The sequence below is a fragment of the Cynocephalus volans genome, chromosome 9 (assembly GCF_027409185.1).
Source record: "Cynocephalus volans isolate mCynVol1 chromosome 9, mCynVol1.pri, whole genome shotgun sequence".
Lineage (NCBI taxonomy): Eukaryota > Metazoa > Chordata > Mammalia > Dermoptera > Cynocephalidae > Cynocephalus > Cynocephalus volans.
Genome location: NC_084468.1, coordinates 36,589,526 through 36,614,205, shown reverse-complemented (window position 1 = coordinate 36,614,205; position 24,680 = coordinate 36,589,526). Strand labels below are relative to the sequence as shown.

The following is a 24,680-nucleotide window of genomic DNA, read 5'->3' as shown; positions in this document are numbered from 1 at the left end:
ATTTTGCTTTGATTTCTTTACTGTTAAAGTATTAGAAATCTTTACAGAAGCAAATCATCACCCTGATATTTTGTTGTGATCATTAAAATTCCCTTCATTTAATCTCAGTTAATACACATGATCAAGTAAAATACTAGAGGCTCTAAATGTTGGCACAAAAGATTTCTTGATGTCTTGCAGTTCTGAAAAATTTCATACCACTTCAACTGAAATATTTAATGTCAAGTCTTTGGCTATCTTAGAAGTGGTTGGATAGGTGGTTGATCAAAAGGACTGTTTTTAAAGGCTAATGACTTCAGAAGTAGGAACACGTAATAGAATCTCTTTTGTTGCCACCAATTTTGTACTTTGGAGATTCAAGAAATCCAAGTACCAGTTCTGCCCCTGATTTGTTTAAGTAAGGAAAAGTCATTTATGTCTCTGGTAAATGTCACTTGTAAAACCTTAGAGTTGATCTAGGCTTTATTCTAGAACGACCTCCTAAATATCCTTCCAACTAAAATTCCTTGAATCTGCCCCCTCCAACCTTTAGGAAGGACCTTTGGCCTTAAGAGACTTACAAAGGTAATTTTTGTGTACTGTTCACAGCATTTACATCCATGCTTTAAAAAACATGCTCTTGTTACTATTTTTGTTTGTTTGTTACAGCTGGCCAGTATGGAGATCTGAACCTTTAACCTTGGCATTTACAAGGCTGTGCTCTAACCAACTGAGCTAAACAGTGGATCTCAACAAAGGCAAACACTTTTACACACTAGATGGTGGGGACATCATCAAGGCTCTGTGCCTCCACTGGCCCCAGCATCAAGATCTGGGATTTGGAGGGCAAGATCATCGCAGACTAACTGAAGCAAGAAGTTAGTACCAGCAGCAAGTCAGAGCCACTGTAGTGCCCCTCTCTGGCCTGGTCTGCTGATGGGCAAATCTTTGCTGACTATAGGAACAACCTGGTGCGAATGTGGCAGATGACCACTGGCACCCACTAGAAATTTACGGCAGAGCTTTAGAAATAAAAACCCAAACAAAACAAAACAAAACTGGCTTTCTATAAATAAATAAATAAAAACCATGCTCTTGGAATATTTCTTTTCCTTGGAAAACAATTCACGAGTGAGTCTGCACAAAGGAAAACACCCACTCATAGTAGATACCAAAATTGCATGAAACGGTGAAACGAGAAATGATTTTCTTTGTAAACGTCAACGATGAGGTATAGAGAAACCAATCACTCATGTATAACAGGAGCGTGCGGTGGAAGGCTTTATGTAGCAGAGCTAACATGCTGTTACATATGTAGCAAAACGGAGAGCGTATCAGGGAGTCCTCTCCATACTGCCTTAAAACTATTACTGTAAACGTCCTTTCGGTGAAAGAGAAAGAAAACGTGTACGGGGAGGCAGGCGAAGGAAAGAAGCAAAGGAAGGTTAAAAGCCTCTCCTCCGTCCCCCGCCCGTCCTCTCTGGAAATGCATAATTAAAGGAATTTCCTCCTGCAGCCGCGGAACGCACGGTGGCCGTTTCGACGTCATTATCAGGGCATCCAGGGATTTTTGCTTGCCCAGGCGGTGACTTCCCGACCACTCCTCCTGTGGATCTCTAGTGGGACGCAGATCGTGGCCTCAGCCCGGGGCGAAGTCAGGCGGCGAAGAGGCTGGGAACTCAGGCGGGGGGCGCCGCGGGCGCAGGAGGGCACCGAAGCGTTTCCTGGGTGAGCGCGGCTGCCCGGCCGCTTCCGGAAGGCTGATTGCATCAGGTGTGGAGCGGGGCGCCTCCTCGGCCCAACCTGGCGGCCACTGCGCCTGCGCGCGTCGCCCCGCCCCGCCGCCACGGACTCCACCGCGGGTTTTCCTCCCGGTCCTGAGGAGACCGAGCGGGGAGGGCGGGTGCCGTTCGCCGTCCCGGGACCCTCAAGGCAGGGACGGCAGGGCGGGGCTCTGGGGATCCGCGGGGAATGTGGGGTCCAAGGGGATAGAGTGCGGTTCTAAGGGGACCCGCCTGGAAGGCTGGAGGCAGGTCGATGTCTGCTACTGACGGGCGTGGTGGTGGTGGGCTGATCCCCTCGCCCCTCTGGGCCTCAGTGACGTGTGCTAGAACCACGAAGGCCTTCCAGTTCACGTTCTGTGTTTTCCCGAAGTGGGCTGCTGTGGTCCTCGACTGTCCACGGTCCACAGGCTCGTTAGGCGGATCTTGGGGTGCAGAGTCAGCCCCAAGAGTGAGCACTTTCGTGGATTTATAAGGGATTTCTCTGGCTATTGTTTTTCTTTTGGAAGAAGGAGCGACATGATTGTTGACCTCCAGCTGGGTGTGAGGGAAATAATCGTTCATGGGAGGGAGAGGTTATAGGAGTGCAAAAGCCAGGACCCCTCTTCCATAAGGCAGCCCCCCCCAACAACCTCACGCCAAGCCTGCATCAGGTTCCCGTTATGCGCTCTTTTAGCACCCTGTGCATTTCTTTCCAAGCACGCTCCATGTTTGAAATGACATTTTTGAGCATTTGATGGATGTCTGCCGTCCTGCTGGACCGTAAACTCCATGAAGTCAGGGGCCCGAGCTTTGAAATTCACCTCTATCCCCAGGCCTAGTACAAGACCTTGTATGTCCTCAACAAATTCTTGATGTATGAAGGGATAGAGTAATGCCCACCCCAAGTGCATATAGGGTCTTCACATGAAGAGTAAGGAAGGGCGGGGTATGAGTTTATTATTTGAGGAAGGAATACATTCTGGAGGTTTAGGTAAGAGGAGCCGTTACTTTGTAGTTATTGTTAATCTACTTGTAGGATAGTCTTCCTGAAGGTGATAATAGGTAGGGTTGTCTGTGTGATTGTATTCATGTAGAGTTCACAAAGTGTGGTCCTCAGGCTAGCAGCATCAACATCAACTGGGAACTTGTTACATGTACAAATGCTTGGGCTCTACCACAGACCCACCCATTCAGAGATTCTGGGGATGGGACTCAGCAATCTGTGTTTCATCAATCGCTGCGGGCGATGCTGACCCAGGCAACAGTTTGACAATCACTGTCTTGATGAAGAGCCTAAGGATGTTTTGCGAATGTCATTCACAGTGTTTGGGGCACAGCACTGTTTGCCACTTGCTGAGTATCCGCTCTTATCAGGGCCTTGCTTAACCACTTACAATTCAAGTTATAGATATTATTAGGGGTGGAAAGGAAATTATAGTTTTCCTCTTCTGCAGGTGTGTTTCTTTCCTGGTGTCATCTTGCTGTGATTTTCAGATCCAAGAATGGTGCGTGTGTGTGGCAATGCCTGAGGTTGGGGATAAGGAGGCAGAAGGAAGGAGAAGATCTCGCCTACAACTTGCCGCTAGCCTGGGTGGGTGTGGGCGGCTCTCATCTGGGGACATTTTCCCTTTGTAAGGGAATGCAGACATGTGAGGGAACAGCCAAGCCAGGGATAAGGTTACCCATCTGCCTTTTGGTGCAGATAGACGCCAGGCTACATGGACGGGATGCCCGGTTTACACTGCGACCCCCAGCCTTTGGGTCTCACCCTGGCACCCACTGCCTCCCTTTGGTCTTCCCAGGCCACCGGAGAAACGCGCGTCCCGAAGATCCCTCAGCCTCCACCTGCAGGGGTCGCACTGGGAGCGCCGCCCGCCCCCCTCCGCCCCGGCCCCCGCCACCAGCTCCCGCCTCCGGCCCCGCCTTTCTCGGGTTCGGCCCCCGCCCCTCCGGGCCCCTCCAGCCTCCCCTCGCGCAGCCGCCGCCAAAGCCTGGAGAAGTGGAATCTGGCCGGCGCCGCTCCGTGCGCGGGACTCGCGGAGCGGCACTGGGCATGCTCAGTCGCCGGAGCCCGTGCTGGTCTCAAGTAGGAAGCTCGTGCACTGCTCCCGCAGCTGATCCCGGCGCTCCGGGGGAAGGCGAGACTGGAGCAGAGACGCCGGGCGCCCGAGCCGAGGTGAACGCCGCGCGCACAGCTGGTGAGCCCCGCTTTTTTCCTGCCTTTGCCCCAGACGCCAGGGCGGCCCGAGAGAGCTGGGGAGAGACCCGGGCAACCGCAGCAGCAGCGGCGAGTGGCTGCGGGCACCCCCGGCGGCTGTTCCTCGCCTCCCGGCCCCAGGGCTGAGCGGCCACTGCTGCCCGCCCAGCCGCAGGCACAGCTGCAGCAGCTGCCGCCGCATCTGCAGCGGGCGCCTGCTGCGGAGTCCCATGAGCCCTGTGCCCGCGCCGCAGGGCCGGGTGGCACGGCGGCTGCGGGCTCACCCCTTGACTTCCATCCCTCCTGCTCCCGGCGCCCTCTTTACCTCAGCAGCCCGGGCTTGGCAGGGCCTGGAGCGGGGGAGACAGAGGTGGAGGGGGTGCGCCCGGTGGGGACTGCGGAGGGGAAAAGTGAGGGTGGGCGCCGGCGGGGAAGAGCGCACACCCCCTTGCGCTGGCACCGGCCTGCGCTGCGCGGCTGGGCTCTCCCTCCCGGGCGGCAGCGCGCTCGTGCCGGGGAGTTGGAGCCGGGGCTGGCTTCCCCAGGGTTCGGAGACTAGCCACTGAGAGGTGAAAGGGGGGTAAAAGTTCATTTTCCCCCTTGGAGGGAGAGGGGGCGTTTTCACTAGAAAATGGCTGTGCGAAGGGGATCGAATCAGGGAAGCTGACCACTGGGTGCTGAAAGCCCCTCTGCTGCACGCCGGGTGGAAGGGAGGTTGAACCTAGAAATGACATTTGTGCGATGAAAACAGCTGGATGACGGGAGGGATGCCGACTCCCATAGAAACAATGAAAGGTGATCTCAACGTCGGTGAAGAGATCTAGAACCAAGGGTTGGGGCAAAGGCCCCAGGGAACGTGAGGTTTGAATTAAAAAAAAAAAAAAAAAAGTCATCTGGAGAAATCAGATTTAGAGTTATGGCTGTTTTGTAGTCAAGTTTTGCGTAGTTTTAGAGCCACGACTGCCACAAACGTTTTTGGATGGATAGAGTGGTTGGGAAGGGCGAACCTTGATAGCTGAATAGGGTCAGTGTCTGAATTTCCAAGACTGGGCTCTCGGAGGGAACAGTTTTGTTAAGAAGTCCGTCAGTCGCTGATTTTAAATTGTGCCTGCTGAGTTAAATACCTAAAGGATTATCATAAAATGATGCTATCAGTGGCGTTTGAATTCTAAGAAATGAGGAAACTTTGTGAGGTTGGCATTGGTTTATCATTTGTTTTAGTATTCCACTGATTTAAAAAACAAACAGTGGCAGCCTGATCTGTTGTTTCTGGATTTTGCTTCTTAAATCTTTGATTTTTTTATCTTGTCATGGGTTTATATTTCAAATCTTGCTCTCAAGTGTGTGTAGCTGGCCTTTCAGGAACAGATAGAATCCTTGAAGGGGAATTCCTTTACGAACATATAGCAGCCTTGCCTTGTTTTCAATGTGTAGCTTGAATTTGTTCAACACTTGTTTATCATAACTTGCAGAATCCTAGAAATGGCATCATTTTGAAAGGATGACATTTGTCAGAGGATGGGAGAACTTCCAGGCTGGGGGAAGTGCTGAGAGAACACAGGTGGCAGTAGAGTACAGTGGGCTGATGGTTAGGAGGGATGGGGGGGGGTGGTTAAAGAGGCAAGATTTCTATTGCTGTCCTTTTGTTATTGATGTACTCTATGACCCTGAGAAGTCACCCAGGGTCTTCATAAACTGGGAATTAATTATGTTCCTAGATATTTTCTCAGAGCCTTTGAGAAAGGACTCTAAAGTTGGGATCCTTTTCTGGGAAGGTGCTTACATCTTATACTTTTATGCTCTGTTCCAGTGGATACTTTTAACCAAACAATTCACTTCTAAGGAGCCAGCATGATCCCACTTTCTGAAACTTTTATAAAGTGGTAGTTGAAAAGCTTGATGAGCTAAAGTGTAAAAGAGTGGCGTTTTACACTTAGTTCGAGTAATATGAATACTGACTACAAAATTATTTCGGAAAAGACTATTAAGTATTGTAAGAATCCACATGTCGAACATAAAACATTTCAAACATAAAACATTTTAAAATTGTTGCCTTTTTAATGTCATGTTCCAACTTTTTGAAGACAGTTTTTCTCTGACATCAGAGAAACCACAGCAAACAAACATTGAATTCTTTTTTTGTTTTTTTCCTGTTACAGCAGAAATTAGTACTCAAAGCCTTGCGGTAATATTAGAATAGGTTATATTGTTTACTTTGATTACTGGGTATCTAAATTTACCTTTAAGAAAAATGGAATGTTCTGTCTCTATACCTGTTGCAGTTTCACTTTTAAAATAGACAATACCATTGTGATATAACACCAGTTTTCTAGGGGTGTAGGACAGAGTTATAGGAAAGTATTGTAATAAGTTATTACTAGTTGTGTGGGCAATACTTATTTTCCTAACCTGGGTTAAGGAAATTAACATTTGTTCAATGCTTATTATGTGTCAAGACTGATATTAAGCTCTTTACATATAGTGTCTTATGCAGTCAGCATCTTTGTGTAAATGTTAGCTGCCCAAGAAAACCCCTCTGAGGGGGGAGACACTCCTCATTGCAAAGCAATAGAACTTTAAAGTTTTATCTTATATGAGAATATCTTTAACTGGTTCCATTATTATTCAATAAGCATTCTCTTGGAAAACATCTTTGATTTGTTATTTAGAAGTAGATTTGATTGGAGAAGCATGTCTTCAAAATTATTTGAATGTTTTTAAGAAGCTTCTATCCATATTTTAAAACCATTTGTGTTCATTTATTTTTAACAGTGTTGTACTACCAACAAATTTAAATGTAAGGAAGATAAACCCAGATTACCCATTTTAATTTTAATGTGTTATTAGTGCCTATTCTGCGTGTTGATGTTTTGATAGAATTTTCTCAGCTGAAGTGGTTTGTTAGAGGCAGGGTGACAGACACTCCATAGTAAAGGGTCTGGTGGGATTTGGTGGAAACACCACCAACCAGGGAATCCAAAGACTTGCCTCCTGGGTCCAACTGGTCTGTTACTTCAATTCACTCTGTGACCTTGGAAAAGTCAGTTCACTTGTCTGGGCCTCAGTTTTCCCATCTGTAAGAGTTGCAGGAGAACGCAACCTTTGGGTGTCTATCATGCCCTTCTTATCCCAGTGTAGAGGTCTGTGATGCAGCCACTCCAGGAGGAGGGACTTCATTTAGAGCATTACATGAAGACGATTTCATGTTTCCCTAAGTCTGGCTTGTCACTGCTTTGATGAATACCTTCCCTTTTTTGGCCAATTCTATGTCTCTTTTAGTTTTCATATGCTATAATATGGTTGTGATAAAGTAACTCTTTGTGGCCATGCCAGTCTAGGTAGGAGCTAAGGTAATGATTAGATTTGGGTAAAGCACATTAGATATTCGAAACTGTTTTATAGCATCTTCTGGTAGGAGACTTTCTGCTCATGGGCACACAGGTAATCTGAGAAAGAAGCCTCTCCCTAGGCTGCAGAGGAAAGTGTCCTCTGCCTTGGTTGCTGAGCCTACCAATGTGAAATTTTGACACACTGTGTCCTGTCCTCTGTCTTCTACCCTTGACTAGAAGTGCAGCCTTTGGTCTCTGGAATAAGATTATCATTATCATTTAATGTTAGCACCATTACTTTAATTGGACAGGTGCCTGGGGTTGGCTGCTGCAGTAGCAGGAGTGTGATGGCTGGCAGAATATGTCTACTTGGTATCATTATCAGGATCATGAGCTTTTTGGTTTTTCTCCTGGCCAGCTATGATGATGGGGCAGAGAGCAAAGAAAACTGATCCCATTTGGTGTTTTTAGTGCATTTTGCTTTCAAGATGCTCACAAAACTCAGCTTCATTAACCTTTAAGTGAGGCAGGTGAGGAGTGGCCAGAATTGTTACTTTATTTAAATAATTGATTATAAACGGATGGTGACTCTAGTGCCTCTGATCGTAACCAGTCTGCAGGGTTCGTGGACTGCTGTTAGCAGTGAGGCAGTTCTCCAAACACTAGATGAGAGCTGTAAGAGAGAAGGGCATAGAGGGTGGACGGTCAAGTCATCACAACTTGGCAAGAGGCAGCCTGGGTCAGTTTAAAGGTATTAGAGGTCTTTGGGTGTAGACGTTTCCAGGAGATGTTCATTCCCTTTCTACATAATCTATTTCCACAGTGTTTGAATCTTATCTAGTTTTCCGTAATGGACATGCATTACTTTTATAATAATAAGAAATATCCCAATGTTTAGTTTATTGGTATATACAATGTACAGATTCATACATACAAAGTGGGGAAGAGAGCATGGAAAAAAAAATGAATGGTATGGAATAATAGATTAAAGTTTTTCTTTATTATTTGTTAATGACCTGACAGTGGTTATAAAGTTAACAGTTCTGCCCTTTTCCTCTTGTGGAAATCTTGCAAAATTTTGTCTGCTAGGTAATAACTGTAGCTTCTGAAGTATAATCCTACTGGTGAGTGTGCTTCAGAAATATTTGAGTGGGAGGAAGAGTGTTGTTGTTGCTATTAAAGTTGACTAAAAAGAATGCAGACTTTTGGAACTGAGCCAGAAGGAGAAGTGTGCATTTAAGGAGGATGGATTGAAGAGAATTTGCAGAGTTCCAGAGAGTAACAGGAAATGCCATTGCTGAAGAAGGAAGGCTTGGCATTACTGGTAGTTTGGAAAACGGCATTTCCAGAATTGCTGCCCTATACATATCAGAGCTTAGTTTCCACACAATTTAAAAGTCACCGAGTGTCTGTTGTAAGGGTACTTCAAAAAAGTTAGTGGAAAAATAGAATTAAAATATAATGCTATATGTATAGCACAGTGATAGGCCTGGGGGTTGTTGTCTGTTGAAGTTTTCACTGTCCTTATCACAATGATCATGTTGATGATGTAGTGAACATTTCATAAGTGTTCAAATGAGAAGATGTGTCCTTTTCCCTGAGATTATACCCTTTCGATTTTTGGATAAGATTCTTTTATGAATTTATGGGAATATTTTTTTTTTAGGCAACTTAATGGTCAATGAAATTGCTAAGTCTGGGAATCTGGGCCTGAGATGCAAAGAGCCCTGCCCTTGGGATTGAGTTGAGTTAGTGGAGGCCTGGCCAACGTGTGGAGCTTGTGGCTGAGCTGATGGGGCCCCTGTGTCTTCCAGGAATGTAGAGTCACAGGTCCAGAACCAAGGTTCTAGGAGCTGAGAAGGAGCTAATTTTGAAAGTGCCCTGGGAACCAGTGAGAGTTTTTGAATTGTAGCCCAAGAATGACAAGGAAAACACCAGGATGAAAGATGAAGGTCTAAGGGAGCACAACAGGTCAGTGATTGAAATGTGAATTTCAGCAGGCAAGGCCTCAAGATGTGTCTTGGTATTTGTTTCTTCACATGCAGGGCTCTTTCTGCCAGAACAACATGCCTTAGTAATTCAGAGTTGGTGATTCTAGGAAATGCTGTTGGAGTCAAAGCCTTAGAACCAAGAATTGTGTGATAGCCAGTGTGAGCTGGATCTCTGCAGTATCATGCACTCCAGGATGACCCATCAATTGCTAGAGGAAGCTTCAGAATAATTTGTCCATGGAATTGCTATTACAGTATCCACCTTTGGTTTTGGTTGCTATTGGGAGGTGGAGTAAAAAAACAACAAATTATTTCCAAGTTTTAAATAGTAGCTTATGAAAGTACATAATATGTTTTCAGGTAATACTTTTAAAACCTGTGCTTAGTCATATCTGGATCTTACTGATCAGAATAATAACATTAATATTATTGTGGAGCTCTTATTTTGAGCTAAGAGCTTTATAGCTGTTACCCTGTTTAATCGTCACAAAACGCTGTGGTGCCATTCCCCATTTTAGAGATAAGGAGACAGGTCCTTTTTACTAAAGGCTGCACAGTGAATAACAATGCTTGCCCTGGAACCGTAGTCAATACAGAGGAGTCCGTGGGTTCCCAAGGAACTATCAGGGCAAACTAACATTTCTTACTAATTAAGGGCCAATTGTGTGCCTGGTGCTATATGGGAAATAATTCATTTAGTCCTTCCAGATACCTCTTTCTTATTTCCCCTTTTCCTGGTGGGGAAACTGTGGCTCAGAAAAGTTAAAGGACTTGCCTAGGCCTTAAATAAAGCCTATTTTGTATTCTTGTTCTTTCCATCATACCATGAACTTTCCTAAATTCAGCATTTGGAGAAAAGGTGAAAATTTCACCTCATCTTTTTTCTTTCTTTTTTTTTTTTTAAGATGACCGGTAAGGGGATCTGAACCTGTGGCCTTGGTTTTTTCAGCACCACACTCTCCCAAGCGAGCCACGGGTTGGCCCTCATCTCATCCTTTTTCAAAATGGACAGTTAACCTGAATCTGCATACTTAGTGGTGGAGCTATTTCTTCCAGATTGTGGCCCTAATGTGCATTTCTTTCATTTGAATGTAACTCGAGTAGTAGGAAAATCCAGATATAATTTCTATATATGTCTGAAACTAAATGTTGCTTTATTGAATCTTTCTGGGCACACTCCAGTCTAGAATGTTTCTGTTGTAAAACACACCGGAATCTGATTAGTTGTCACGTGCCAATCAGGAGGCAGTGGTAGGATGACAGTGGCTTCTGATGAGTATTTTAGGGCTTCTCCAGCAGCACCGTGGTTAACTTGAGACTTCTGGCTGCTGGAGTGTTGGTTCTGGAAAGAGGACCCCAGCACACTGCATGTTAGTGCCTCTCCCTGGGAACATCCTGCTTGCTCCTTGGTGCTGACTCTGTGCTTCTGATCTTCATTGGGTTTCCCAAGTAGACTTTTGTCCTGGGCAAGAGAGTCAGTCCATCTGCCACACTGAATATCCCAATATGTTGGGCAATACTAGATGTTGGTGGAAGTGAATAAATTTTGAATTTCCTTAGCATGAGTTAGGTTTCTTGAGTTGATTTATTCCTAGGTGTACTAACAAAATTAAATTTCTGAATATAGCTGAGGCATTGTCTGAACTCTCAGTGAATTCAGGAAGTATAGGTTCCTTGGAACTGATTCAACCTCTGATTCTTCAAATTATTTTATCAGAACTTTTTATCCTCCCCAAGAACCAAGTTTTATTAATTTATACCTTTTCCAGGTCACTAATGAAGAGAGACATTCATTTGATGACACCCAGAAACCTCAGCTTCGTTCCTTTGTTCAGCAAATGTGTAATGTGCACATGCTCTGTGCCAGGCACTGTGCTAAGTTCAGGAAGACAGAGAGGAATGTACCATAGCATTGGTCATAGTTGCTGCAGTAGAGTCATGCATGTGAGGTTTTGCAGAGTGGAGAGGAAGGACGGTTGTCCTCACTCTGTGAGAGTGGGGAGGCCTAACAGAATGGGAGCTACTGCAAGGTGACTTCTAGTGTAAAATCCATACCACAACTCTCTTCTTTCCTGTCTTTTTCTTGACTCAGTGGAACTCTTATAGCCTGTTTCGTCTACCCAGTGCCTAGGATTTGCCACTTCTTCTCTAAGGGAACTAGGGATTTGGTCTTTCAGATCTCTACAGCAGTGGTTCTGAGAGAGGGCAATTTTACCCTCTAGGGAACATTTGACAATGTTTGGAAACATTTTGATTGTCATTACTGTGGGGAGAACTACTGGCATCTAGCAGGTAGAGGCCAGTGATGCTACTAAACATCCTACAGTGCATGCACAGGATACCCCTACAGGGAGGTAGTAGGGGTTTGGTGGTTAAGAGCCAGATTCTTAGTGTTCCAGTACTGCTCTGCAGTGTAATTGCCATTTGACCATGGACAACAAAATTTTACTTGGACAACAGAATAATATAGTGCCTTAGTTTCCTCATCTGTAAATATGAATACTAATGGTGCTGTATAATATGGCCTATATAACATGGATTTCATGAGTTAATGTATGATGAGGGCTTAGAATAATACTTGGCATGAAGTAAGACCTTAACCATTATTGTTATTGTTAGTTTATAATAAAAACTTTAACTTTTGACTCTAAAGAGCTTGAGTTTGGAGAATCCAGGGCAGCCAAGCTTGTAGCACCACCTCTAAGTATGCTTTGGTGTAAGAAATGGCTATTGTTTTTGTGTTTCTCTAGTTTATTTTTGTTCATTGGTTTAATTTCCCCCTGTTTTCACCTCTTGATTCTAAGGCTTTCAATAGCTTTGCCTTTCATCCTTTTTCCCCAGGGACCCAAATTTATGCCTTTAAATGAGCCTTCCCCTAGAGGGCTGAGAATTATATTTATGATTTTCCTTAGCTCTATTTTGGGAATGGTGAGAAAATGGGAAGCAGGTCAGGGGAGATGTTCCATTACTTCCTGCTTGTCACAGCTCTCTTCTCTATAAAATTCTGAGAAGGATTGAGAGGCAGGTGGTAGTGCCTGTTTAGTAACTTTTCCTTCTACACCCACCAGCTCCTCCCTCAGGTTTGGTGCCTACTACTTCCAAAATACCCTGTAATTGGGTCACAACATTATCTGCCTGCTTGGAATCATTTCTGTAAATCAAAGCAAAGATGCAGACTGTGTTAGCAGGATTTGCAGTGTCTCCATCCTCTGCTTTGAGGCTTTGCAGAATTATTCTGAAAACAACAGCAAAAAAAGCAAACTTTTCTCAATTAGGTGGGCGTCTCTCTGTGGCCTAAAACTGTGTCTTATTTTCACATGTGAAAGTGCTCAGACCACAGTCCATTCTGACTTTCCACAGGGAGATGAGCTTTGGTGGACTCCATTCAGCAGATCAAATTAACTGTTGAATTTTCATAACATAATTGTTATGGAAAGAATTTCATTCAGTGATTTGGATGGTGTCAACAGACTACAGAGAAATTAAGAAGTTTAGTTATATTTTTGTTTCCTTCCCCATGACATGGTCATCTCTCCCCTGAATGAGAGCAGTGGCCTTGCAGTGGCCTCTTGGCTTGTCCAGCTCCTTTCATTCAGTTTGACTTCCCAAATCCTGGGCGCTGTTCCAGATGCCGCACATGGAAACTAACCAGGATGGGCACTGCCTCTGCCTGCTCGGAGCTCTCGGTCTGTAGAGAAAGGCTGACAGCTAAAGAACTGATTACAGTGCAATGTGATGTGAGTTACCAGGATAAGTACTCAGTGCTTCCCAGACCATCACTACCCTGGTTGGACATGAAGGGTGTGTCGGGCTAGGCTTCCAGGGGAAGGGAAGCTCAGTCTGTTCCACAGTGTGCCTGGCTCCTCCATCTCTGCAGTTGCTTCAGGCACCAGGACTCTCCAGTTCCTGCATGGAGCCTTGGCGGTACTTTCCTTTCCAGCTCTATCACCTCTCACCTCTGAGTCTGCTGTTGCCTTCTCCACAGCCTCTTTTTGTTTCTTTTCTATACTGCATCCAGATGATCTTCTGAAATCTGTGGGTCTGGGCAGACCATCCCAACTTTTCATGGGCTCCTTGCTGCCCTCAGGATGGGGTCTCAGCTTCGTGGGGCCGCATCTGATACCTTTCATGATGTGCTCTGCATCTCATGCTCTGGGCTTGAGCCATACTGTTCTTACAGCAGGTCTTTGGGCTTTTATCCCCAGTTCCCATTGCCTGCAGCCATCCCTATTGTCTGTCTTTTCTTTACCTGCCTGACTTTTAGTCCCCCTTCAGGAAGTAGCTTAATCATCATTGTCCACCTCAGTGTGCATCAGTCACCCCAAGTCTTGTTAAAACAGTCATTGCTGGGCCTCACCCTCAGATTTTCTGATTCTTTGGGTCTGTGGTATAGCCTGATGAAAGTTTGCATTTCCAATAATTTCCCAGGTGATGCTGCTGCTGGTTTGGGTCCCATACTGGGAAGACCACTGATGGACAGGACCACCCAGGACAAGGTGAAGGGTTCTTCTCCTTATTCCCCCTGTGAGTTCCTCACCCCCAACTTACATCACCCTTTGTCTTTGCACCCCATCACAACTGTTTACTTCCCTGGCTCCTATTTCATTCAGCCTGTCAGCCCTTGAGGGATGGCACTGAGCTTCTTTATCTTTGTGTTCCCAGTGTTCGAAAGTCCTTGGTGCTCGATAAACATTTGTTGAAGAATGAATATATGAATGAAGAAGAATTTTATCGTGGAGGTTTTAATAAATATGCCCCAGAACATTTTTAGCATCTATTTTTTTCTGAGAGTTTATCCCCAGTTATGATGATACAGGCTTATAGCTTGATGTTAATGAGGTCAGCATGAGTATGGTTAACATATGAGCTAGTTAGTTAACTTTGTGGTTTTGGGTCCAAATTCTAGAAAGGTCTAGGGGAGGAGCTCACTTTAAATCCATTACTGTTTCAGGAATGACTCAAAAATATGGAGTTTTCTTATAGTGTCTCAGTATGACCAAGTCTGCATAGAAAGAAAATGTGTCCAAAGGAAATGCAGATATCATTTAATTTAGCAACCATAGAATGAGCCTTGCCTCTTTATTTGAAATAATAAATCATAATGAACTGAAATTAAACCATATTAAACTGAAATTATTTAACCAGATGCTTAAGTAATCGTTTCTTCAGGCCAGAGGGAAGGATACTACAATATAGTCATATGCTGCATAATGACATTTTGGTAATTGATGGACTGCATGTATGACGGTGGTCCATAAGATAATAGGTGGGTAGTAGACTATACCATCTAGGATTGTATGAGCACACTCTATGATGTTTGCATAATGACAAAACTGTCTCAGGACACATTTCTTAAGCCATGCATGATTGCACTTCATTCACTTATTCATTCTGCAGATGTTTATTAAGCATCTATTTTATTGCCAGTAGACCCTAGGGATGTAGCAATAAGTAAAACACTCTCTGCTCTTTTGGTGAGAAGTGCTATGAAGAAAATAGAGGGGTGATGTGATGCAAAGTGCGTAGGGGCTCCTTTAGATCAAATGGTCTGAGTAGGTGACAATTATGCTGTGTCCTGAGTAACAGTAAGTGATGGCCATGTCAACATCATGATATGGAGAGGAGCAATTTCTGGGGAAGAGAATGTTGCACAGAGCCTCACTTTAAAACATCTTTTCTAGGAGCCTTAATGCTCCTGTAGTCCTGAAGACTGGATTGATGTCACCTTATTGTGCCTGGTTATCCAGGCCTTGGCTCTGACCTTGCTTCCATGACCTCTAAAGCAGTGCTTTCCAGAGTGTGTTCAGCAGAACCTGAGTTATTGGTAATATATTGTGAATAAAGATTTCTGATATTAAGTTCAGAAAACTGCATCCTCTATTCCCATGAATATATTCAAGAAGTCCCCATGAAAAGAAACTTATTTAACTTCATGTAATCCAGCATTTGATCGTGGGTCCATTTTGCATAGTATCCTCTGAACTAAGGTTTCTTGGTGCACACCTTGGACAACCAGCTCTAAAGGTCTTGCCTTGTGCACACCTAAAAGAATTTTTCAGAGGATGCAGCCTTCATTCTATTCTCTATTTTCCACTCACCCTTCAGTGGCTTTCTGATCTTCATAGAGGACTGAAAAATCTTTTAACTTCTTATGTTGGTTTTCCTCATGCCTTGCGCCAGTTTATCAGTCCCAGTGACCTGAGTTCAAAGATAAATGACGTTTAGAGCCCAATAGAGCCCAGAAGATCATTGCTCATTTACTGCATTAAGGGAGGACCTGGCTCCAATGTCATGTGAGTCTCAAGGTGTTTCTTCACATGCTTTTGCCTCAGTTAATTTAATGGGTAGTGGTTTTTGACTTGACTTCATTCTATTTTATTTTGAGTGTATAGACATTGGTCTGGATGTCAGCAGACCGTAAGTGGAAATAGGCAAAGAGACCTGTTGGAGTCGACAAGTCATGCATTAGGTATGAGAAAAGTAAACTTATGGTCAGAATTGGTTAACACTGTACTAGGTTTTTGCTGGTATTTTGGAATCCTAATCACAGTTTTAAAGTATTGGCTTTTAGGTTTCCTTTCGGTTGAGGTATATTTACTTTTGGTCCTTTCTGGTCAGAGCAGGTGGACTAGGTTTGTCTTTCTGAAGAGTTTTATTCTCTAGTATCTTTATGGTTCTTGTTTCCCACAGCAGGCAGGGAAAAGGACAAGGTGGTGCAAGCTTACTGAAAATATTCATTTGAGGGAGAGCCCAGCATGAGTCTTTTTGAAAAGAATATTCATTAAGGTAGAGTAATTAAGAAAGTAAAAGAGCATTTGGCTCATTTGAGGAGGCCCCCATCCTCTGCTGCTGATTTCTTAATGCTTGGGACAGTTTCCAGAAAGATACAGTGAGGCTTGGTTGAAAAGAGGATTAAAGAAGCTGGAGACATAGATGGAATGGCCCAAGACCCAGTTCATACAGGGAGGGAACCGGGCCTGGTGTGCCAAGGAGGATTGGGGCTCAGAGACCCTGGAGATTCCTTCTGATTCTAGAAACTCAGACTTTGAATAGGGAATGACTGGTGCTTTTGGATCCCCCTTGCTGAGCTACTCTGTTTTCATGGCATTTGTGCTGTCCTTAAGTGAGAAAGGAAATCTAGTATGAACATGATTATGTTGGATATTTTTACTGTGGTTAGGGTCTCCATCTTCCAAAATTCAAGGAAAAAAAGATCTGCATTCAAATGAAATGTATTCCAATGATTTGAGCAGAAAATGTATGATCAGGAGTTCAACAACATTAACACTCACTGCTCTTTTTTTTTCGGCTCATATATTTCTATTGGAATTTTTATTTTTTTAATTTTTTTTTTAGGTCTCACTGCTCTTATTCATGAGACTTAGCAATTGGGTCAGTGTCATTTTCTAAAAATGCCTTTTTTCCAGGACTTGAGATTATTTACTAAAATAAATAGAGGAAGTCTTGCATTCTGTGAACTTACGTATCATTATCTCATGATCAAAGTTATCTCCTGCTGACTTGATTTTTATTTCAGTATAAATCATTTTCCTTTACTAGTACTAGATCCTGCTGTTGTTTATATATTTTACAAGCCATGAGGAGAAGTAAGAAACAAAAATAAGATGTGATGTTTTACTGAATTTTTATCTTTTTTCCCTCTTAGTTCTGAGAGCATGTGGATTGCAAGAAAAACCAATAAAAAAACAAATGAAAACCTTTTATTGTGGAGAATGTTGATTTGTGGCATTATTATCTTTATTTTCTGTAAGAAAATAGGATTTTCATTAGATGCTATTGTGCTGTTTTCCACTGAGAGAGAGAACAGTGGGATGGATGGACACATTTGGAGTTTATATTAATTTTTGCTTAACATTAAATGATTTTTGTGTGAACATTTGTGAAGGTGTTGCTTTCTTTCTGCAGCACCAACTATTTGACAGAACAGTGCTGTCTTGCCAAGAACAATTTCCTTATATCAGAGTGAAACTTCAGGTATTTAACTTATTTCTACAATAGGAGAGTTGGTTTTCATTAAAGCACATTTATTTTTTCCTTATTTGATCTTGAAAGTTAATTTTTGAAATGCTTGGAGATACATCATTTTGATAGATGGTTGAGTTAAAGAATGTGATGTGTTGTTACAATGTAAATGTTACCACTTGCTGTAATAGTAAAAAATTTGTTTGCATAAAGCAAAAGATTATGTGAGAATGAATAGGGATGAAATAGTGTGTCCTGTGGTGGGGTTGGGGGATGATTTTGTTAGCTTTCTTCTCTCCTCTTCCTTTCCAAGCATCCTTAGTAGCTTTTTGTTTTTTTGTTTTATTTATTTTTGGTGGTTAGCCAGTAGGGATCCGAACCTTGCTGTTGTAACACCCTGCTCTAACCAACTGAGCCCCTTAGTGTTTTTATATCCCTTTAGCAGTGAATAAAAGAGAAAGAAAGAATTCTTGCATGTTCATTTTTGTTTCATCTAAAGGATGTGCATTTCAGGGGTGTTTCTTTAAGGAGACTAGTTGGGAGCAAAAGAAAACCAGTGTTATGCTAAGAGAAATAAGCCAGCCACAAAAGAACATATATTGTGTGATTTCACTTATACTCGTATGTGATACCTAGAGTAGTCAGATTTACAGAGATGAAAGGTAGAATGGTGGTTGCCAGAGGTTTGGGGGAGGGAAGCATGGGGACTTATTTAATGGGTACACAGTTTCAGTTGGGGAAGATGAAAAGTTTTGAAGATGTGTGATAGTGATGGATGCACAACAATGAGAATACATTTAAAGCTGCAGAACTGTACACTTAAAAATGGTTAAAATTCCAAGAAGGAATTCATTTGCACTGACCTGAAGCTCCTGGGGATGTGTTCTAACCTCGGTGCAACTGCTGCTGGGTCTGGAGCTCTGAGGGATGGCGAGGGCACAGACTCCAGGAGCTGGGGAGGGTATAGGTGCCACTCACCTGAACTTGACACCAAGCTCCTGTCTTTTCAAAAGCTTTCTTTTCTATGAAACTAATACTCATCTACACGAGTTGGAAATTGTGAATTGAGTATAATCTATGTGGAGCATATTTTTGGCCGTGTATAATACTGACTTTTACTTTGGAGATGAATTAATTTGTAACAGTGAACCTTCATTGGGATGTCCTCAAAATCTGTGGCACTTTTCCTATTTATTCTGTTGAGTGTACCTTCAAAGCCAAGTGACGAGGTGGCCCAACCTTTCTTTTGCCTTGTTCATGTTGTTCTGAAGAGAGCATAGGCTTTAGATTTGGGCAGGTCTGGGTTTAAATTCAGACCTTCCTCTGGGATAGGTGGATGTAGGTGGATGCTTGTGGGTTAAATGGCTTTTTCTCCTTGATCCATATTTTCTCCATCTGTAAAATATCTACAGCAATACTTACCTGGCCAGGCTGTTGGGAGGGTTTACTGTGATAACATGCGAAAATACTTGCTATAGAGTAAGCGATCCAGATATTTAGTTTCTTTCTTGATTTCCTATTGTTGAAATGGTCATTATGTTGATCAGGCATTCTAAATTAACTCCACATATGTTTTTGTGCTACAGAAAAATTATCCTAAATTTAAAAACTTACATATTATTTAGGATTAAGATATTTAAAGAGATAGTTCTTTAAAAAAAAATGCTGATGGGAGAGTTTGTAAAAAGTAGTAGGATTAGAATGCTTTTTATTCAACAACATGGTCTTGGTTTGTTGTTACCTGTATACTCCTCCCCCACTTTTTTATCTTCAGAGAATGTGTAGGTGACAGTTCCTTGGTGTGTTCGATACTTCATGTTATAGTTTGATAGGCTTGGAAGACTTATGGGTTGGGATTTGATCCTGGGTTAAATTTGATCAGGGTGGTATCCCTAAACAAGTTACCTCCTTTTCCTCACCTGTAAGAGGATTTTATAAGAATAACACAGGTTAATGTTTATTGAACACTTAGTGTGAGACAACCGTCACTGTGATGAATGCACTGCATGGATTATCCCATTTGGTCCATACCTTTCTGAAGTTGATCCAGTCCTAATATTCAAATATAGATGGGGAAGCTGAAGCTCACCAAGGTTGCCCAAGGGCACACATCTAGAGCAGGTGATAGAGCTGGACTGGATGATGATTATGGGGACAGAACTTGCATTGGAGAAGCCACTCAGTAAATGTGAATGCCTATGTGCAAACACAGGCCTCTTCCCTTTAGTATTTTCCTAGGACACAAGAGCTGCTAGATTGCAAAATCAGAAATTCTGCAGGAGGGTAGAGAGTATCTAAGTACCCACTAGAGTGAGAAGGTCACGTCAGAAGTGCTAACTGTATTTGGTTGTAATTGTAGCTGCTTTGCATTTTTTTCTAGTTGGTTTTTTAAACAGAAATTTTCTATACTCCCTGGAGGGTGATATATACTTTTAAAGGATATAGCTGTGTTGTGATGCTTTCTTTAGAAAAAAATCAGTTATTTCTCTAATCATTGAGCATTCTGTCCTGAGAATGTGCTCAGTATAATTATAGAGGATAAGCTCCAGCCACCAGGGGAGAGCAACTGGCAGTCTCAAAATGTTTTGTAAACATATTAGTCTGAAAATTGCATTTTAATATGGTGTACTAATAAAATAGAATTTTACTTGCTAAATTATTCCATGTTAATAGTGGTCTTTTTTTAGAGGAAGTCTATAGTTTTATTTTAAAAAATATATAGGTCATTTGTTTTTTCCAAAATAATTGAATTTGGAGTAACCTGTTACTATTTCCACTTCTGTTTGATTCAGGATAATTGACGGCATACAAGAAAGCAGATTGGATTTCACGTCAGGAATTTGATTTTAGGAAATATCACATTCCCCACAATGTTTGCTTTGATAAAAGCTTTGTCCTACAGTACATCTTGACCTACATGCTATATTTTGATATTTGAAATGAATTAGGGAACTTATATGGTGTTTTTCATCTAGGTGATGCTAGCATAATGTATTAATTCAATTAGTTATGTATTACATCACCTAACTAAAATCAGTTCAAAGTCTTGACTAGTGAGTTGGTTAACAATTATTCGTGCCGGAGAATTTCCCCAGGCCTCTTAAAAGGGCCATATTCTGAATTAGCTTGATGTGGAAATTTCTGGTTACTTTCCCAGCATACTGAAAAAATCAGGCTGCCCCATGCATGGTGAATGTATTTGTCATGATTAGAACAAAGTACAATGGGTGTAGAGCAAATGCGCAAGTTTGACACAAAACTCTGGAAGAAGGATGAAGCTATCAATAGGAGAAATTTGAAACACACCCATTCACTTGAATAGTTGTGTACTTTGTTTACATTTTTCCTCAAAGGCTTATTTTTGTTAGGTTACTAAAAATTTGAAAATTGCGTGTAATCTTAAGCTGTTAGCTGTAGTTTCCAAAGAATCATCAGATTTCAAAAGGAATGGGCACTTCTATGAAGGGTTTTAAAAATAAAATATCAATGGTTATAAGTTGCTATTATAGTTATTCTTCATTGGTCAAAATTCAAAGATGTTACCTTAATGGAAGAAATGGATGTACATAATAAATCAGCAGCATGGGAAGGTAAGCAGATTATACGGACCTCACTTTGAATTATTTTGGTATATTAACTGGCTTCCATTTTTAGGGGAGTACTTGCTTTTTTATGGTAAAGTTTCTCATTTTCTTAAAGTTTGTTTACATTTTGGGGTTTACTTTGTATATGAAGAAACCCATGAATATCAAACCTTTAACCACCTCCTTATTCAGAGGTGTGTTCTGAGAACTGGCAAATCTTGCATCAGTTGAGAGGGTAAGTGTTTAGAAAAACTGAGTCTTTTCTCTGCATCTCTGAAGTCAGTTCTATTCAGGATATCTGTTATGGGTTGAATTGTGTCTCTCCCCATCCCTCACAACATTATACCTTGAAGTCCTCATGCCCGATATGTGTGAATGCGACTTTATTTGGGAAAGGGTTTTTGCAGATGTAATCAGGTTAAAATTAGGTCATACTGGAGTGTGACTGGCGTTGTTATAAAAAGAGGGAAATTTGTACACAGACATGCAGGGAGAATGTCGTGGAAAGACAGAGACACACAGACACAGAAGAAGACAGCCATGTGAAGATGGAGGCACAGATGGGAGTTGTGCTGCCACAAACCAAGGAATGCCTGGGGCTACCTGAAGCTGGAAGAAGCAAGGAAGGATCAGGCCCTGCCAACACCTTGTTTTCAGACTTCTAGTCTCCAGAACTGTGAGAGAATAAATTTCTGCTGTTTTCAGCCAACCAGTTTGTAGTAGTTTGTTACTGCAGCTGCAGGAAACTAGCACAAGACTTTAGAGTCAGACAGCCTGAGTTTGAATCCTGGCTTCACATTCTAATGCTGTGATCTTGGTCAAGTTGTTGAACCTCATGGTGCCTCAGTTTTCTCATCTGTAAATAGGGCTAAAAAGAATACCTTCCTCAGATAGTTGTTTTGAGGATAAAATAACATGTATATAAGCACTTTGGACATTGCCTGGTGCTATTATACTTTAAAAAGCAATCATTTCAAAGCTAAATAGAAAAGGTTTTTGACCATTCAACAAGTATCTATTGAACTTCCTTTTAAATAAGGCCCTATGCTAGACAAGTGTTCAGGGTGACCCAAGCAGACAGGATCCCTACCCTCATAGATCCTTCGGGTGATTATTCCCTCTATTAACATGGAGAAGAAAGAAAGAAGGTGTTTTCTATGTGGCATCTTTATGGGCAAAAACTGGGTCTAACCTTTCCTCTGGAGACCTCAGAGACTTATGTGTCGGGGAGGCAGTGAGCATGGAGCCAGACTGTATGGGTTCAAACTCTGGTTCTTACTAGCTCTGACCTTGGTCAGTGATGGAATTTTTAACCTTTTCTCTGCCTCTACATCTGCAAATTGGAGAAAATAATAGTTCCTTCCTCTGTAGGGTTTTTGTAATGATTAAATGAGTTAAATTACTTAAAGTGCCTAGAATAGTAAACACTTAATGAATGTTCTCATATTATCACATGAATCCAGTACAATCTGAAATTTGTAAATTCATTCTTTTGATCTTTATTAAATATGGAGAATTCAAGTATGAAATGTAGTTCCTTTCCACGTAGAACTCGTAGTCGAACCAGGGGAAATTTATTAATTTACGTGTTAGTGTAATAGCATATGAATGAAGAATATGATAGAAAGTACAGCATGATTAATTCTCCTGGGAATGTCAGGAAAAGTTTCTTTAAGATGGATTTTGGAGGTTGAGTAGGAGTTTGCTAGGCAGCACAGGAGAAATAGAGCATTAGGGGAAGTGGGGTAACATATTCAAAGGCATAGTCTTCCAAGTACACCATGACAAGTACAGGAGATACCCAACAGTCCTCATAGTGCTACCAGAGCAGAGGTTCTGGAGCCAGCATTCAAATCTTGCCACTTACCGCTGTGTAACCTTAAGCTGCTTTCTTGACTTCTCTGTGCCTCTGTATTTTTATCTTTTAAGTAGGGATAACAGGCTTTGGGGGGATTAAATGAGTAGATTAACTTGAAGTGCTGAGGTCAGTGCTTGGCCAAAGTAAGTGCTCAAGAAAATTGGCTTTAATTAATGTTATTATTCTTGTATTTGCTATTAGAAGATGAGGGTAAAGAAGACCCACTTAATATTCTTAGTTGAATTCAATAATGGATAAATGCTGATCCTCTGATCTGTATACTTTCTTGGAAACAATTTTCACCATTTGAACATTGGTATCAGGAGGTGAAAAAAATAGAGTGCATATTGTTTCAATAGAAGAAAAAAGTGTTAAAATAGGCCAGACATTGGCACAAAGCTATGTACAGATTGCTGATTAGGCAAAATAAGAAAAATAAACCAGTATGTTGCGTCAACATGATTTTGTTTTCAAATCTGGTGAACCACCTGTATCTTTAAGCGATCGATTTAAAGATGGTTTTGGTTTGTTGTTAATTGTCTCCAAATTTCACAGTGACATCAATCTCTGTTCAGAACCAATGTAATTTACAAAAAACCACACTGGAACATAGCCCTCGTGGTGATGCTGCCTCAGCTGGCATGTGTTCAGAGGTGAAAAGCGGCATGTGGCCTCGGCCACATTTCTTTGGCCACACATCTCAAAGCTGTGATGGTAAATGCATGATGCCAGCCATGATCCTACCTACTTTTATTTTTATTTTTGAAGGAGGGGGGTCATTTCATTGTGGTTTTCTGTGATCATGAAAGGAAAATGTGCTCATTATGAGAAGACTCACTCAAAAAGAAAATAGAAAATAAACATCACTAGAAATTTCAACATTTGGAGATAATTGTTACCATTTGGGGAAGAGTCTTCAAAGCCTCCTGTTACTTGTAAAAAAAAAAAAAAAAAAAAAATAGGCCTTTCTTGATTGCAGGGGCCGCTAAGGCCAGCATTAACAAGTTGATGAGTAAGGCTTTTGGGGAGATGCTTAATTAGAAATTGTTCTGGAAAATTCAGGATGGAAACAGTATACTGGTGATAATGAAATTGTTTTACATTAAATTAGTTTAAAATGTTGGTGATGATAAGTAGCTGGATAAAGGTTATTTATTCATCCAGCATATACAACTGGTCTTCAGAAAGTTTGCAGAAAAATAGAATTAAAAGGTAATATGAATCTTTCCATGAACTTTATAAAGATCAATTCAAAAAGTTCATGGAAAGATTCATATTATCTTCTAATTCTACTTTTGCAAGAACTGTTGATATTCCATCATATGTATTGAGTGCCACCTAGGTGCTAAATATGTGGTAGTAGACACAACAGTCAAAAATCTGAGCTTTTGTGAAACTTGCACCCACTGTCAGGGCCATAAACAGCAAATAACTAAAGTAAATAACTGACATTACAAGGTGTAAGTGCTGTGGTGAAAAATGAACTGGACTAGGGGGATGTGAGACAAGGGCGTGGGCTAAGAGGAGGGGATAAAATTTGAAATGGGGAAGGGGTCAGAGAAGACTTCACAGAGAAGGTGGTATTTGAACCAAGACTTGAAAGAGGAGGAGGACACCCTGTGCTGCACATATTTGGGGAAAGGTGTTCCAGAGACCAGAGGATATCAGCACAGTTGGAATGGGGTGAATGACAGAAGGAGGAGTAGATAGAGTCGGAAGGATAAAATGGTGGGAATGTGAAGGTGAAGAAACAGCCTGTAGGGCTGCATAGGCAATTGGAAGGGCCTTGACATTGGCACCAATTAAGATGCAAAGCTGTTGGAGGGTTCCAGCCAAGGGTCACAATCTGACTTCATTTTACAAGGGTCATCTGATACCGGAGGTGAGAAAAGATTTAAAGGGTACCAGGGTGTGACAGGGAGGCCAGTGAAGGGACTCTTGTGGTAGTCTAGTTTGAGAGATGATAGAGACCTTGATAAGGTGGTAGCAGTGGAAG

The 24,680-nt window shown here is 42.1% G+C and overlaps 1 protein-coding gene across 9 annotated transcripts in view; it reads left to right on the top strand.

Annotated features, from left to right (window-relative positions):
- The first annotated feature begins 1,706 nt into the window (after positions 1 to 1,706).
- Positions 1,707 to 24,680, top strand: part of APBB2 (amyloid beta precursor protein binding family B member 2) — a 357,658-nt gene continuing 334,684 nt past the window's right edge. For 8 of the 9 annotated variants that reach the window (XM_063107679.1, XM_063107686.1, XM_063107684.1 and 5 more), the window contains exon 1: positions 3,841 to 3,940. The gene's annotated coding sequence lies outside the window, so the exon portion shown is untranslated. Of the gene's footprint in view, positions 1,753 to 3,840; positions 3,941 to 24,680 lie in introns of those variants that run through there. The other variant, XM_063107683.1, reaches the window with a different exon arrangement.